Source organism: Oryzias latipes, chromosome 7, assembly GCF_053564925.1.
Source record: "Oryzias latipes strain Hd-rR chromosome 7, Olatipes_Hd-rR_3.1".
In the NCBI taxonomy this organism is placed as follows: domain Eukaryota; kingdom Metazoa; phylum Chordata; class Actinopteri; order Beloniformes; family Adrianichthyidae; genus Oryzias; species Oryzias latipes.
This window is the reverse complement of record NC_136243.1, coordinates 792,432-804,438: the sequence shown is the minus strand read 5'-3', so window position 1 is coordinate 804,438 and position 12,007 is coordinate 792,432. Positions and strand designations below refer to the sequence as shown.

Here is a 12,007-nt window from a genome sequence, read left to right as displayed (position 1 = left end):
CAGCAGTGAGATGCTTCCTCCTCAGTGGGAAGAGGATTTTCCGACGGCGGAGGATCCCGACCGGAAACTGGTCGTTAACGCCTAAGTGCGTTCCCTTCAGGTCCCGGCCTCGGCCATTCACCAGCTCCTTTTGTTGATAATGTTCAAATTTAGCTACAATTGGACTCGGGTGCTGGTTGTCTAGCCTCTTTCCTCAGAGCCGGTGAACCCTGTGGAAACTGATCTTCTGGACCTCCTCCTTGGGAATCTCAGGTGGGCCTCCATGAAGGTCTTCACCGTGGCCTCCGGGTCTTCCCCTGCCTCCTCTGGAATCCCCGAGATCACCAGGTTGTCCCTCATGCTCTTCGCCTGAAGATCCAGGAGGGTTTCCTTGATGGAACGGTCTTCCTCAGAAAGATGAGCGGTGTCACTGCTCAGTGTCTTGACGTTATCTCTGAGGGCCTGGTTCTCCGCTGCAAGCTCCCGCACCTGCTGCTGGTTGAATTCCAGAGACTCTTGCAGGCCTTGAAATTCTTTACGGAGAATGTCCAGCAAGTTTAAGCGGCAATCAAGGCTAGAGAGCTTTTTATCTATGGAGTCAAGAATGTCGCTCATGTTGCTGCCTGGAGAGGAGGCAGCCCCGGGAAAATCTTCGGGACGGTTGCGTTTGGAGGAAGGAGTGGTGGTGCTGGATTTCCCCATGACGCAGGTATTGAAACACTCGTCGATGTAATTCTCCAGGTCCTCCAGGCTGGCAAATGCTTAACAAACTTTTTCAGAATTTGTTAACTTTCTGGATTATTTAAATATGGCGGTATAATGAAATAAACCAAAATGTTGTTTACAACTTACGCGCCGCCAAGTTAACTCACCACACTACTCTCGTCGGATCTCGCGATACTACAGCATCACAGCGCATCCTAGGCACCTTAATTAAAATATCTTCCTGGAACGTTAATGGCCTGGGCTCATACACCAAAAGACGTAAAGTACTACAATATTTAAAACAAAAGAACGCGGATGTAATCATGCTTCAAGAAACACACCTAATAGAAAAAGACACTTTCAGAATAAAAGACAGATGGGTGGGCCAAACATTTCAGAATACCTTCAATCAGAAAAAGAGTGGAATGTCAATTTTATTTTCTACACATCTTAGGGTCCACGTGGAGAAAATATTTAAAGATGATGAAGGGCGAGTGATTATTTTGCTGATAAATTTATCTGGACAAAATGTAATTTTTGGGAAAGTATATGCTCCCAATGTAGAGGACCCTGAATTCTTCTTACAGCTAAGGAAAACTTTTCTAAATTTTTGGGATTTCCCTATTATCATGGGAGTAGACTTAAACCAAGTATTGGATGTTTTGCTGGATAGGTCCAGGAAATCTGTCCCCAGAGTGAGCAAACCCAGGACGCAATAAAACCTGTATGTAAAGATGTTGGCCTTCTTGATATGTGGAGGCTGCTGAATCCATCAGTTTGTGACTACATCTTTTACTCCAATAGACACTCAGTATACAGCCGCATAAATTACTTTCTGCTATCACACTCTCTTGTTGAAAGTGTTTGCAACTGTAATATTGGTACAATAGCAATAAGCGATAACGCCCCCATAGATTAAATTCTCCAACTGAGGGCCCACCAAGAAAGAATTAAGGGGTGGAGGATGAACACAAGTATACTAAATGATGAGTTCTGTGCACAACTGCAAAACCAAATTACAGAATATTTCGAGATTAACGATAATACTACAGAGGTTACAAGGTTTTATATGGGATGGGTTTAAAGCCTACATCCGAGGAATTCTGATACAGCACTCTTCTTTAATCCAAAAACAAGACCAACAAAAAACAGCTTTATATGAAGAAGAGATTAAGAAATTAGAGAAGGAATATTGTGAAAAACCTAACCCGTCAATCCTCAACCATCTAATTAAAGCTAAACATGAGCTAAATAAAACATTTTCCAAAAAAGCAGAACACTCGCTTTATAGAATCAAACAGGAATGGTATGAATCCGATGAGAAAGCCAGCAGACTGTTAGCTAATCAATTAAAGACACAACAAGCATCTCGCCAAATCTGCGCTATAAAAAACAAGGAAGGGAACATAGTCACCAGCCAGAAAGGTATTAATATAGTGTTTAAACAGTTTAACGAAAAATTATACTCTCGTGAAGGTCAATGTGATTTGAACAACGCGGAAAATATTTTTGAGAAGTTAAACCTTCCTAAACTGTCGGAAGAGAATGCCAACAAATTAGAAGGACCAATAACTCTAGAGCTGAACAAAGCTGTCAAAGCTTCACCTAATGGGAAAACACCAGGCTTCGACAGCATTCCCAATAAATTTGACAAAAAATATATATCTGAAGTAGGCCCAAAAATTCTAAAAAACATTTAATCAGGCTATTGATTCTCATCATCTCGCTCCTTCAATGACTGAATCCATAATTATAGTCATTGAAAAAAGGGAAAGACCCTCTGGAGTGTGCGAGCTACAGACCAGTAAGCCTTTTGTGATGTGACGCTAAACTTTTAACAAAAAATTTTGCATTGCGAATGAACGAAGTAGTTGGATCTGTTATTAACCCTGACCAGGTCGGTTTTGTCTAGGGTAGAAATCTCTCAGATATCTTAAGACGCATCCTACATTTAATAAGGAAATCCCAATACTTAAATTGCTCAGTAGCTGCTCTGTTGCTAGATGCAGAAAAAGTGTTTTAAAAGGGTCAGCTAAGATTATTTACAATATGTACTTGAAATTTTTGGATATGGAACATCCTTCCGGAAAGTTATTAAAATGATATAGACTAACCCAAAGGCCGTCGTAACAACTAATGGATTAAGATCGACCCAAATTTAATCTGGAACGTGGGACCAAACAGGGAGATCCTTTATCACCACTTCTTTTTATTATTATACTTGAACCACTAGCACAAGCTATCAGACAGACTGACTCAAGGGGTAACAATGGGAGGACTTGATAACAAATTGCTGATTTTTGCAGATGACATAATGCTTTTACTGTCAGATCCCCAAGAGTCATTACCCCCCTTATTTAACCTCATAGAGGTTGAAGAAAAATGAGAAATCTGTCGCTTTGAGATTTCTTCCATGCGTGTTCGTATGTCGGGAGAATGACCAGAAAATGCGAACGGAATAAAATTAAGAGGTTTTATTTCCCTAAAAAAGAGCTCTAAACAAAAATAAAACAGAATAAAACAGATCGATCTGGGTTCCCAAATCCAAAACCATCAAAACGTAAGAAGTTACAAATACGAATCACATGAGGCCGTCTGGGAACAAAAGAAAGTTTCTTGAGTGCAGACTTTTAAACATGTGGTCAGAACCTCCTCCCCCGCGGCTGAATCTCCGCCTCTGGTCGCTAGAGATTGGCTGACAGAGGAGCCCGCCTACTTCCTTCAGTCCATCACAGCATCTGGTCTCTGGGGGGAACCTCACAGATGGACGGTACGGAATCCCCATGGGTGGCAGGAACTGTCACCGCAGGGAGTCGATCCTAGAGCTTTGTTCTTCACACGTGAACGAACGCCTGGAGTTGTTCCCATAGCTACAGTCCCAGAGATAGTTAATTTATGGCCCATGTCAGACCTACAACCAAATGGCCTCAGAAGATCAAAGAATCCCTTTCTTTTCCCCTGATGGGGCATGAGCGTGGAGCTGCAGCCTTCTCACATATGCAACTTAAGGACGCAACTTCAGAGTTCAAAGGATGTTAAAGCACACACTTCAGCAAATGACTTATCTTCAATGTAATAAAAATTAAGACAACCCTAATGAAATTACCAAAAATATAAATTCCTTCAAGGTATATTCAGAGATATTAAGCTTCAAGATTAACTGGTCAAAATGCGAACTAGTGCCCCAATCAAAACTTTGCTACAAGACTCAGATTCAGGATTGGAAGCTCCAATGGACCGCAAAAAATCTTAAAATCTTGGGTATACTTTTGAACACGAGATTGGAAAATATAATACAGGATAACTTTGAACTAACAATCAATAAAATAAAAGTACTTCTGAAGGGTTGGGATAAACTGCAGATTTCAGTATGGGTTAAAGATGACTAAAGTTGACTATAAAACCAAAATTAAACTATTTATTTAATATGTTACCACTTACAGTCCCACAGTCTATATTTAAATCCATTGAAAAAAATGATAAGCAGGTTTATATGGGCTGGGAAAAGGCCCATAATGATTTTGAAAAAACTTCAGATTAGAATAGAATTTGGAGGATTAGGATTACCAAATATGCAGCTCTATAAAGAGGCCTTCACCAGTGCACAAATAACCACTCTTTTATTAAACTAAGAGGACAGACCAATATGGGTGGACTTGGAATCGGAAATAATCTTTCCATTCAAACTTTATGATTATTTGTCACAGCGGCCTACTGAAATGGTTAAATCGAATCCAATCATGATTCACACCAGAAGTGTGTGGCTACACTTGCATAGAAAATAAATATTTCTTCCTTTTTAATGCGGCACGTCTTCCGTTTGGAACAACCCCTAAATTAAAAATCGGGGGCAACATGTTCTTTTGGGCAAATTGGTTTACTAAACGTGTCGTAAATATAAACTTCTTTTTTGAAAATAATGTCCTAGTTAAATATAGAGATTTACAGACTACATATAACCTTGACAACAAATACTGTTGGAAATTTCTACAAATAAGAGATTGTCTCTCCAAACGAAACCTCTTCAGACCACACAACCTACTTATCGAATCACCTGCTCTTTTTACTTTTAAAAAAATAGGAAAGTTAACACATTTGATAAGTCTCATTTATAAATATTTCACCGAAAGTATCAATGTGGTCAACTCAGGGCTCCAAAGAGTCTGAGAAATAGATTTACGAAAAACATTTGAAGAGGATGAATGGGGTACAATCATCAAAAAAATGTTAAAGCCAATGAGAGACGCACAACCTAAACTAATCCAATTTAAAATCCTCAATAAACTACACTGGACACCTTTAAAACTGAATAAAGCAGGGATGTGTGACGTCAACCACTGCTAGGGATGTAAACAACACCATGGGGACATGATTCATGTGTTTTTTTTACCTGCCCAGGTCTCACCTCTTACTGGCACGGAATCATGGGAAAGATAAACAATACATTAAATCTGAATTTGACTTTAACTCCTACACTATGCCTTCTGAATCATATTGACAACACTGCTACAATAAAAAATAAATAAAAAAAAGCACAATGGCTTAAAATTGGACTTACCACTGCCAAGAGGGTCATTTTGAGGCATTGGAAGGGACAGAGCAACCCCACATACAGTACACTGAATGATATACAGCCCTAGCAAAACAGCCTCATTTGAACATTTGATCTACAAGATTAATGGAAACCTTCAGGAAGATGAAAACGTGTTGGAGCCTTTCCTGACCCAGACCGTAAGGACTTGAACATGATCGGCCCATTATGAGTGGAACACTGTGCCCTCCCTCTTTTTTTTTTTTTTTTTTTAACTGTCTGAAGTGGGCGGAGGGACTGGGGAGGAAAAGAAAGGGATTGGGGGGGGGGGGTCTTCATGATCATCAAAATTTTGTTTGTAAGCATGATGGCCTCAAGCTTGATATAAGTTCATGTGAAGGTGTATTAACCGTAGTTATAAGATGCCTTGTAATTTTTACACTTGTAACTCTTTGAAGGCTGAATAAAGATTAAAAATGGAAAGAAAAAATAGATAAAATAAGTGATTAGGCTACTGTGTTGGTTGAGGCATTTTTTCCAACTGACAAAAAACCAAAACAAAGCTACAGACAAGCTGACCATAGGTTATTTTGCTTTTATGATACTGGTGAGCCCACCTGAGATCAGACGGGCTAAATGTGGCCCCTGAACCAAAATGAGCTTGATACCCCTGGTTTAAGGGATGCCCAGTTTAGTTTAGTCTGTTATGTTAGTTCAGTTTAGAATTTACCTGTTGAATTTGATGTCTTCATTACCATTATGATTTTATGTTTACCTTACAATTACCGGTACAAAGCATATTGAGATGACTATTATTGTGATCTTGGGCTATATAAATAAAATTGAATTCAATTCAAAAGAAAAGACAGGTTATTATTTTAACATGTTAACCAGTCCCTTCTGTGTATTAGCGTTGTTGGTGCGTAAAATCGTATAAATCTTAAAAAAAGCCATTCTTGGTTAAATGTATGCTTATGAACTGCCCCTATGCCGACTCCCCTTCCCAACACTCCGAACAAACTCCTCCTTTAAGATAACATCTCCCTTTCTCTTCCCATCTCCACCATGATAAAACAGCTTGAACCCTGCTCTTAAGCTTCTAGCCTTGCTACCTTTCCACGTGGTCTCCTAGACACACAGTATATCTACATTCCTCCTCTGCATCATGTCAACTAATTCTCTACCTTTTTCTCTTATAGTTTCAATGTTTAATGTCCCTACTCCCTGTCTAACATTCGTCTCCCTGTCTAACATACGCGAATTTCCTCTTTTTTTCTCTCCTACGAAACGCACCTTCCCCCTGTCCTTCTTTGACCCACAGTAGTCCAATTTCCTGCGACACCCTGCCGGAGAGCAGCACCGAAGCCGGACGTTGTTAACCCGGAACTCGACTGATCTAGTATATAGATCATAGGTCTGATTCGCATATTTGGTTTGGCAAAGATTTTACGTCAGATGCCCTTCCTGACACAACTAGCACAATAAGACCATGGCTAGGGCGCCCTGGTGGCTAAAATTTAATATTTAACTCTAATCTAAATATTTATTTTGACTTCAATTTTCAGCTTAAGTATTTCATTGGGAAATAAACATTTAATTTCGAACCTAAAAGTTTAATTTGATAAAATTAGATATAGAGACTAAACATTTAATTTAATTCTTTAAAAATGTTACCTTCTAATTAAATATTAAGCAAGTTAACTAACTCTTCAGTTATTATACAAATGTAAATATATCTAAATACATGAATTAATTGGTGAAAATATGCATTTGAAAAATGAAACTTGTTTTTTTTTCTCTGTAAACAGACTAAATAATCAAAATCTGAATAATCATTGTTATTAATAGCTACTCTGAAGCTTTACAAATGGCACAAACAATGTTAGTAACAATGGTTTTAATACCTTACCTCCAACAGAAAATACATGTGCCAGATGTTTATGTTGTTCTCTGGATGTGTGTGATGTATGTGAGTTCAGCAAAATAGAAAATAATTCAATAACAAATGTGTATTGGTTTCACTTTCAAACAGATCAAGCTACTTACAACATTGTACTATATCAGTGGTAAAATTGAACTGGCAGCATTCTTTCTTAGCTAGAATGTGATGCCACATGAACGAAAAAAAAAAATCATGACAGGACTTTATTTCCGCCATTGTCTTTGTTACATTCCATACCCTTTTAGCACAGCAATTTAAATTTTGTATATGGTATTGACAAATATTGGCCACCTTAAAGTCAAAATTGCCACTTTTGCCCTTTTGTACCATCCTACCTGTTCCCTACCCACACAAAATTTTCAGACCTGCCATAAACCTTTTAAACCTAGAGATGGCAACACAACATAACACGTTCTTCCCACTAATGTAACTCTTTGATAGTTTATGCAGTTACTACTGTACTGCTGTACTTGTAATTACAGTAATTGTATAACCAAATCAGCGCAGTCGCTTTCTCAGCTTTAGAATATGTTGGAATGACTGTATTTGATAAGATAAGATAAGATAAGCTTGGTAAATTAGGTTGTTGCTTCAACAGTTGTAGAGTTAAGGTAATTCAAAGAAAGTCATTGAGCTGAAGCTCCGGTGTTTAACGATTCAAAAAGCTTCTTCTGAGCTTAGGCCTTTGATGCCTCTGTTGAAAGTAAGGACAATTTCAGTCATGAGATTAGCCTTTACATTTTATTTACTTTATGACATTTGTAAGTGTACCTCATACCACAGTTACATGATTTTTTTTTTTCTTTTTTTTTTTCTTCTTTTTTTTCTTTTAACTTGTCCTGTCCAACAGCTGGGCAGTCAGATGAGAGCTGAGGGCCTCTTGGGTTGGACATATTTTACTTTAACAAGAGGGGTTATTAATCTTCAGACAAACCAAAGGTATGTCTGAATAAACCCCTTTTGTAATTGAGGCCAAACTTTATTAATTTCAAACATGTCTGAAAATCTTTGGTGTTGGACCGGACGGAAAAGGAAAGAGGGGAAGAGAGAGAGGGACGTTAAAGAGAGGGGGGGTAGGGGGTGATAATAGGAGGGGAAGGGGGATAAGACCATGAAGCAGCATAAAGCAACAAGTTTACTGGTTGTTAATCATTATGGTAAGGTTTAAATGTAAAAAAAAAAAAAAGGGCGGAGCCTGTCCACACACACACTCAAATGTTATAAACACACCTGTTAGTTGCAAAAATGTCCACCTGTCGACATGTACACAAAACAGATAGTGTTCACACGCATACTTATGCCTTAAAACCAACTAGTGTGAAATATTTCAGTCATTCAGGCTGTTGAGCTAACACCTGTGCTCAGGTGAGTGTTTATGTTCTTCTAAGTTACATGATGATAGCAACAATATGATAGGCAGCAGCTGGCCACTAACCAGTAACCTGCAATCAATGTTCAAAAACCTAATATCAATGCTGTCCTGTTGCCTTGAAATGCACGTTCCACAGGTTGCTATGACAACAAGATAAACTTGAAGTTCTCATAGCAACAAACTCAGGCACCTCACATAACTGTGGCAACAGGACCCAAATGACACAGCAGGTTACTACAAGTACGAATCAATCCTTATCATCCGTTTGTGTATTTCATCGGTGCAGACAGATGGATACATAATGACCGTTTCCACGGCGACAGCAATAGTGAACAGTAGATAGAAAGAATGTCCCACCAAGAACCTTAAGATGACGCTTGAATGAGAGAAATGTATAGTTGAAACAACTTAATGCGTAACTCGGAGGTCCAGGAGAGAACAGGATCATACTGTTCAGACAACCAACATGAACAAAACTCACTCTCCACATAAACTGTATTAACATGGTAAATGTGTGCTTAAACTGTTTAGAACTGAAAGGATGTCAGGTCCATGTTGAAACTAGGGATGTCCCAAAGAGAATGTGATCAGAAATAGGACCTTATCATGCAGATTCAAACTTGATTGGAATATGATATACAGTAGCAAAATAGTTTATAGCAGTCCTGTTATATACTGGATATATATTTTAGTCACATTATTGTGATCAGCGCTATATATTTCAAGCTCAATATTACAGATAAAAAACCTAATAGAAGTCTCTCATTAATAGATTATATCTTGCTGCCATAAAGTGATGTAAAATATGCCACCAGTTTGAGAAGGAAGCACACAAAAATATTTCTGTATGGACTACTTTACATTCTATGAGAATAAAATTCCAATAGCATACTGTATTACATGTTAAGTCTGGCATTTTGAGAGAGGGGATGGATAAAGCTGTGTTTAATAGAATTTGATATCTCAAAATCAAACTGCTGCAACAAAAAACAGTGTCACAGTGCTTCCGGCTGACCCCTCCTCCTCATCAGCTCCACCTGATGCCTCCAGCTGCGCCTCCTCATCCTCATCAGCCGGCAGCCTCTTAAGGAGACCACGGACCTGTAACCGACGCTAGTTCGTTGTATTCCTACGGTGCATCTCCTGGCCTCACCTTGATTCTCGCTCTTGCCTGTTTTCATGCTCTCGACTAATATGCTTTGTCTTTTGCATTCACTCCAGGACCTCGCCCTCCTGAGGAACTTACCCGGTTACGGTTCTTCTCTCGCTGTCTCTCTCTGACGATCTCTGGCTCCTTCTCGGATCACGCGGTTGCTGCTAGCAAAACCCTCCAACCACACCTTGGACTACCTGGAAAGATCCTAGATCTCAGCTCTACCCTCTCCTATTAAATCTCTTCTTTACTCAACTCACTGCCTGCCGAGTCTCCTTCCGGGTTCCAGCACCTGAGTCACTACGCCTGCTAGTCATGACAGAACGAACTAGCCATTCACCCGACTCAACTGACCCGGAAGGACTCCGCCTTGCCATCACCCAACAAGGTATGTTGCTCAGTCGCCAGTCCGACGCCCTCTCACAAATGACCGCTGCTCAACAGGAGTTATTCCGTCGTTTGGATAGCATCACGCATACCCTAACCGGAGTTACAGGCCAAGCTTCTAGTTCCACCGTCGCTGCTGCACCCCCTGCTTCCGATGACATCACCACCGTCACTTCCGTCTCCCCGGAGGAAAACATCCAGTCGCAGCCTGTTCCATTCTACGGTGACGTAGAAGCATGCGGCGGTTTCCTATTACAGTGCTGACTACTCTTTCAACAAGCACCCGGTATTATCATTCTGATCAGCGCAAGATCTCCTTAGTTGTCAATTCACTCCGCAGTAAAGCTCTTCAGTGGGCCCAGGCCTTTTTAGCCACAAACCACTCTCTCATCTCCCCTTTGACCGCTTCATTGGTGAATTTCAACTAGTTTTCGACCAGCCACGCAAAGTGGAAGAAGCAACTCGGCGGTTACTCAGCCTCAAGCAGCGTAACCGTCCGGTGAGCGATCATATTATAGACTTCCGTATTTTGGCGGTTGAGGCGGGCTGGCCGGACATTGCTCTCAAGGGAATCTTCTACCAATACCTGAACGATAAAATCAAAGATCATTTATGCACCCAACCCGAAGCAGATAATTTTGAAGAGCTTGTGACCGCCGCACTCTACTCTGACATACGGCTCCCTGAGCGCCAGGCAGAACGGAGCTTAACTCCACGTTGACCCCCCTCTGATGTTCCTCATCGTCCCTTTCTGGTTCACCAACCTACGACCGCTGGCGCTGACGCCCCAAGTACCTTCGCTGACGAACCCATGCAGATAGGATATTCAAAAATCTCCCCTGAAGAAAGGCTTAAACGCCACAACAAGGGTTTATGTTTTTATTGCAGAGATGCCAACCACACTGTCTCACACTGTCCCATCCGTTTAAACTCCCGAACCCCTCGCTAAGCGACAGGTCGCGAGGGGACCAGTCGGAAAAGACCACCGAGCCTTTCCTGTTCATGCCTGTCAAGTTTTCATGTCTTAACCAAGTCCATGAATGTAACGCCCTAATTGATTCTGGAGCTGAACACAGCCTTATAGATTCCAATCTCGTTCGTCGACTTGAATTACCGGTTGAAGCCCTAGTCACTCCTGTTAAGGCCGCCGGTTTGGGGGGTAAATTACTTTCTAAGATCACTCAACGTACGGAACCTATCCAGCTTATTTCGTCCGGTAATCACCGCGAGTCCTCACCAATAACTTTGAACCATGAACAGTTCATCTCTCATTTCCACAATTGCTCTAAAAATAGAAGTTTGGATGGTGAAAACTGCTACATCATCCTTTCGGTTTACCAGCAGTCACTCCCTAGGCTTAAAATCTTCATAAACAACCATTACGTGTGACATGGGCCCATGTTTTTACAAACAACAAACACTGGTGATTTTGTCGTGTCTTTTTACAAACAACCATTTCCTGCGATGACATGATCCTTTGTTTTCATCTACACAGGATCATGTCCACATGTGAATAGATTTTAATGTCTGTTTACAAACAATGTCAATTGCAATAAAGGAAAACTGTTTTTACAAACATCTTTATTATTAATTCAATAAAGTTCATTGTGTCTATAAGATTAACTGACTTCTTGGGTTATTTTTTTCTCAGAGATGGTTTGTGTTTTTTCACATACCTGACATGTTTTCTGACACTTCCACCTTCATCAGAGTCTTTATCAGGTTTACCACCTGATGGTTGTCAAAATGGTTGACCACAAATTTTATCATTGTCTGTGGTTAAAGTATCATATCCGTTAACGAACATCAAAAATCAATGACATAATCTTGTCTATTTACAAACCACGATCACTTGGATGATTCTGTGTGCTTACAAACGACCACCACCTGTAATGAGCTTATGTTTTTTTTTTGAAAACAATTATCACCTACAATATC

The 12,007-nt window shown here is 40.2% G+C and overlaps 1 long non-coding RNA gene across 1 annotated transcript in view; it reads left to right on the top strand.

Moving 5' to 3' along the window:
* LOC110013478 (uncharacterized) overlaps positions 1-9,937 on the top strand; it is a 43,893-nt gene extending 33,956 nt beyond the window's left edge. Inside the window, exons 3-4 of the long non-coding RNA XR_002288614.3 lie at positions 9,561-9,663; positions 9,751-9,937. This is a non-coding gene — a long non-coding RNA (uncharacterized LOC110013478). The remainder of the gene's footprint in view (positions 1-9,560; positions 9,664-9,750) is intronic.
* Positions 9,938-12,007: the final 2,070 nt, after the last annotated feature.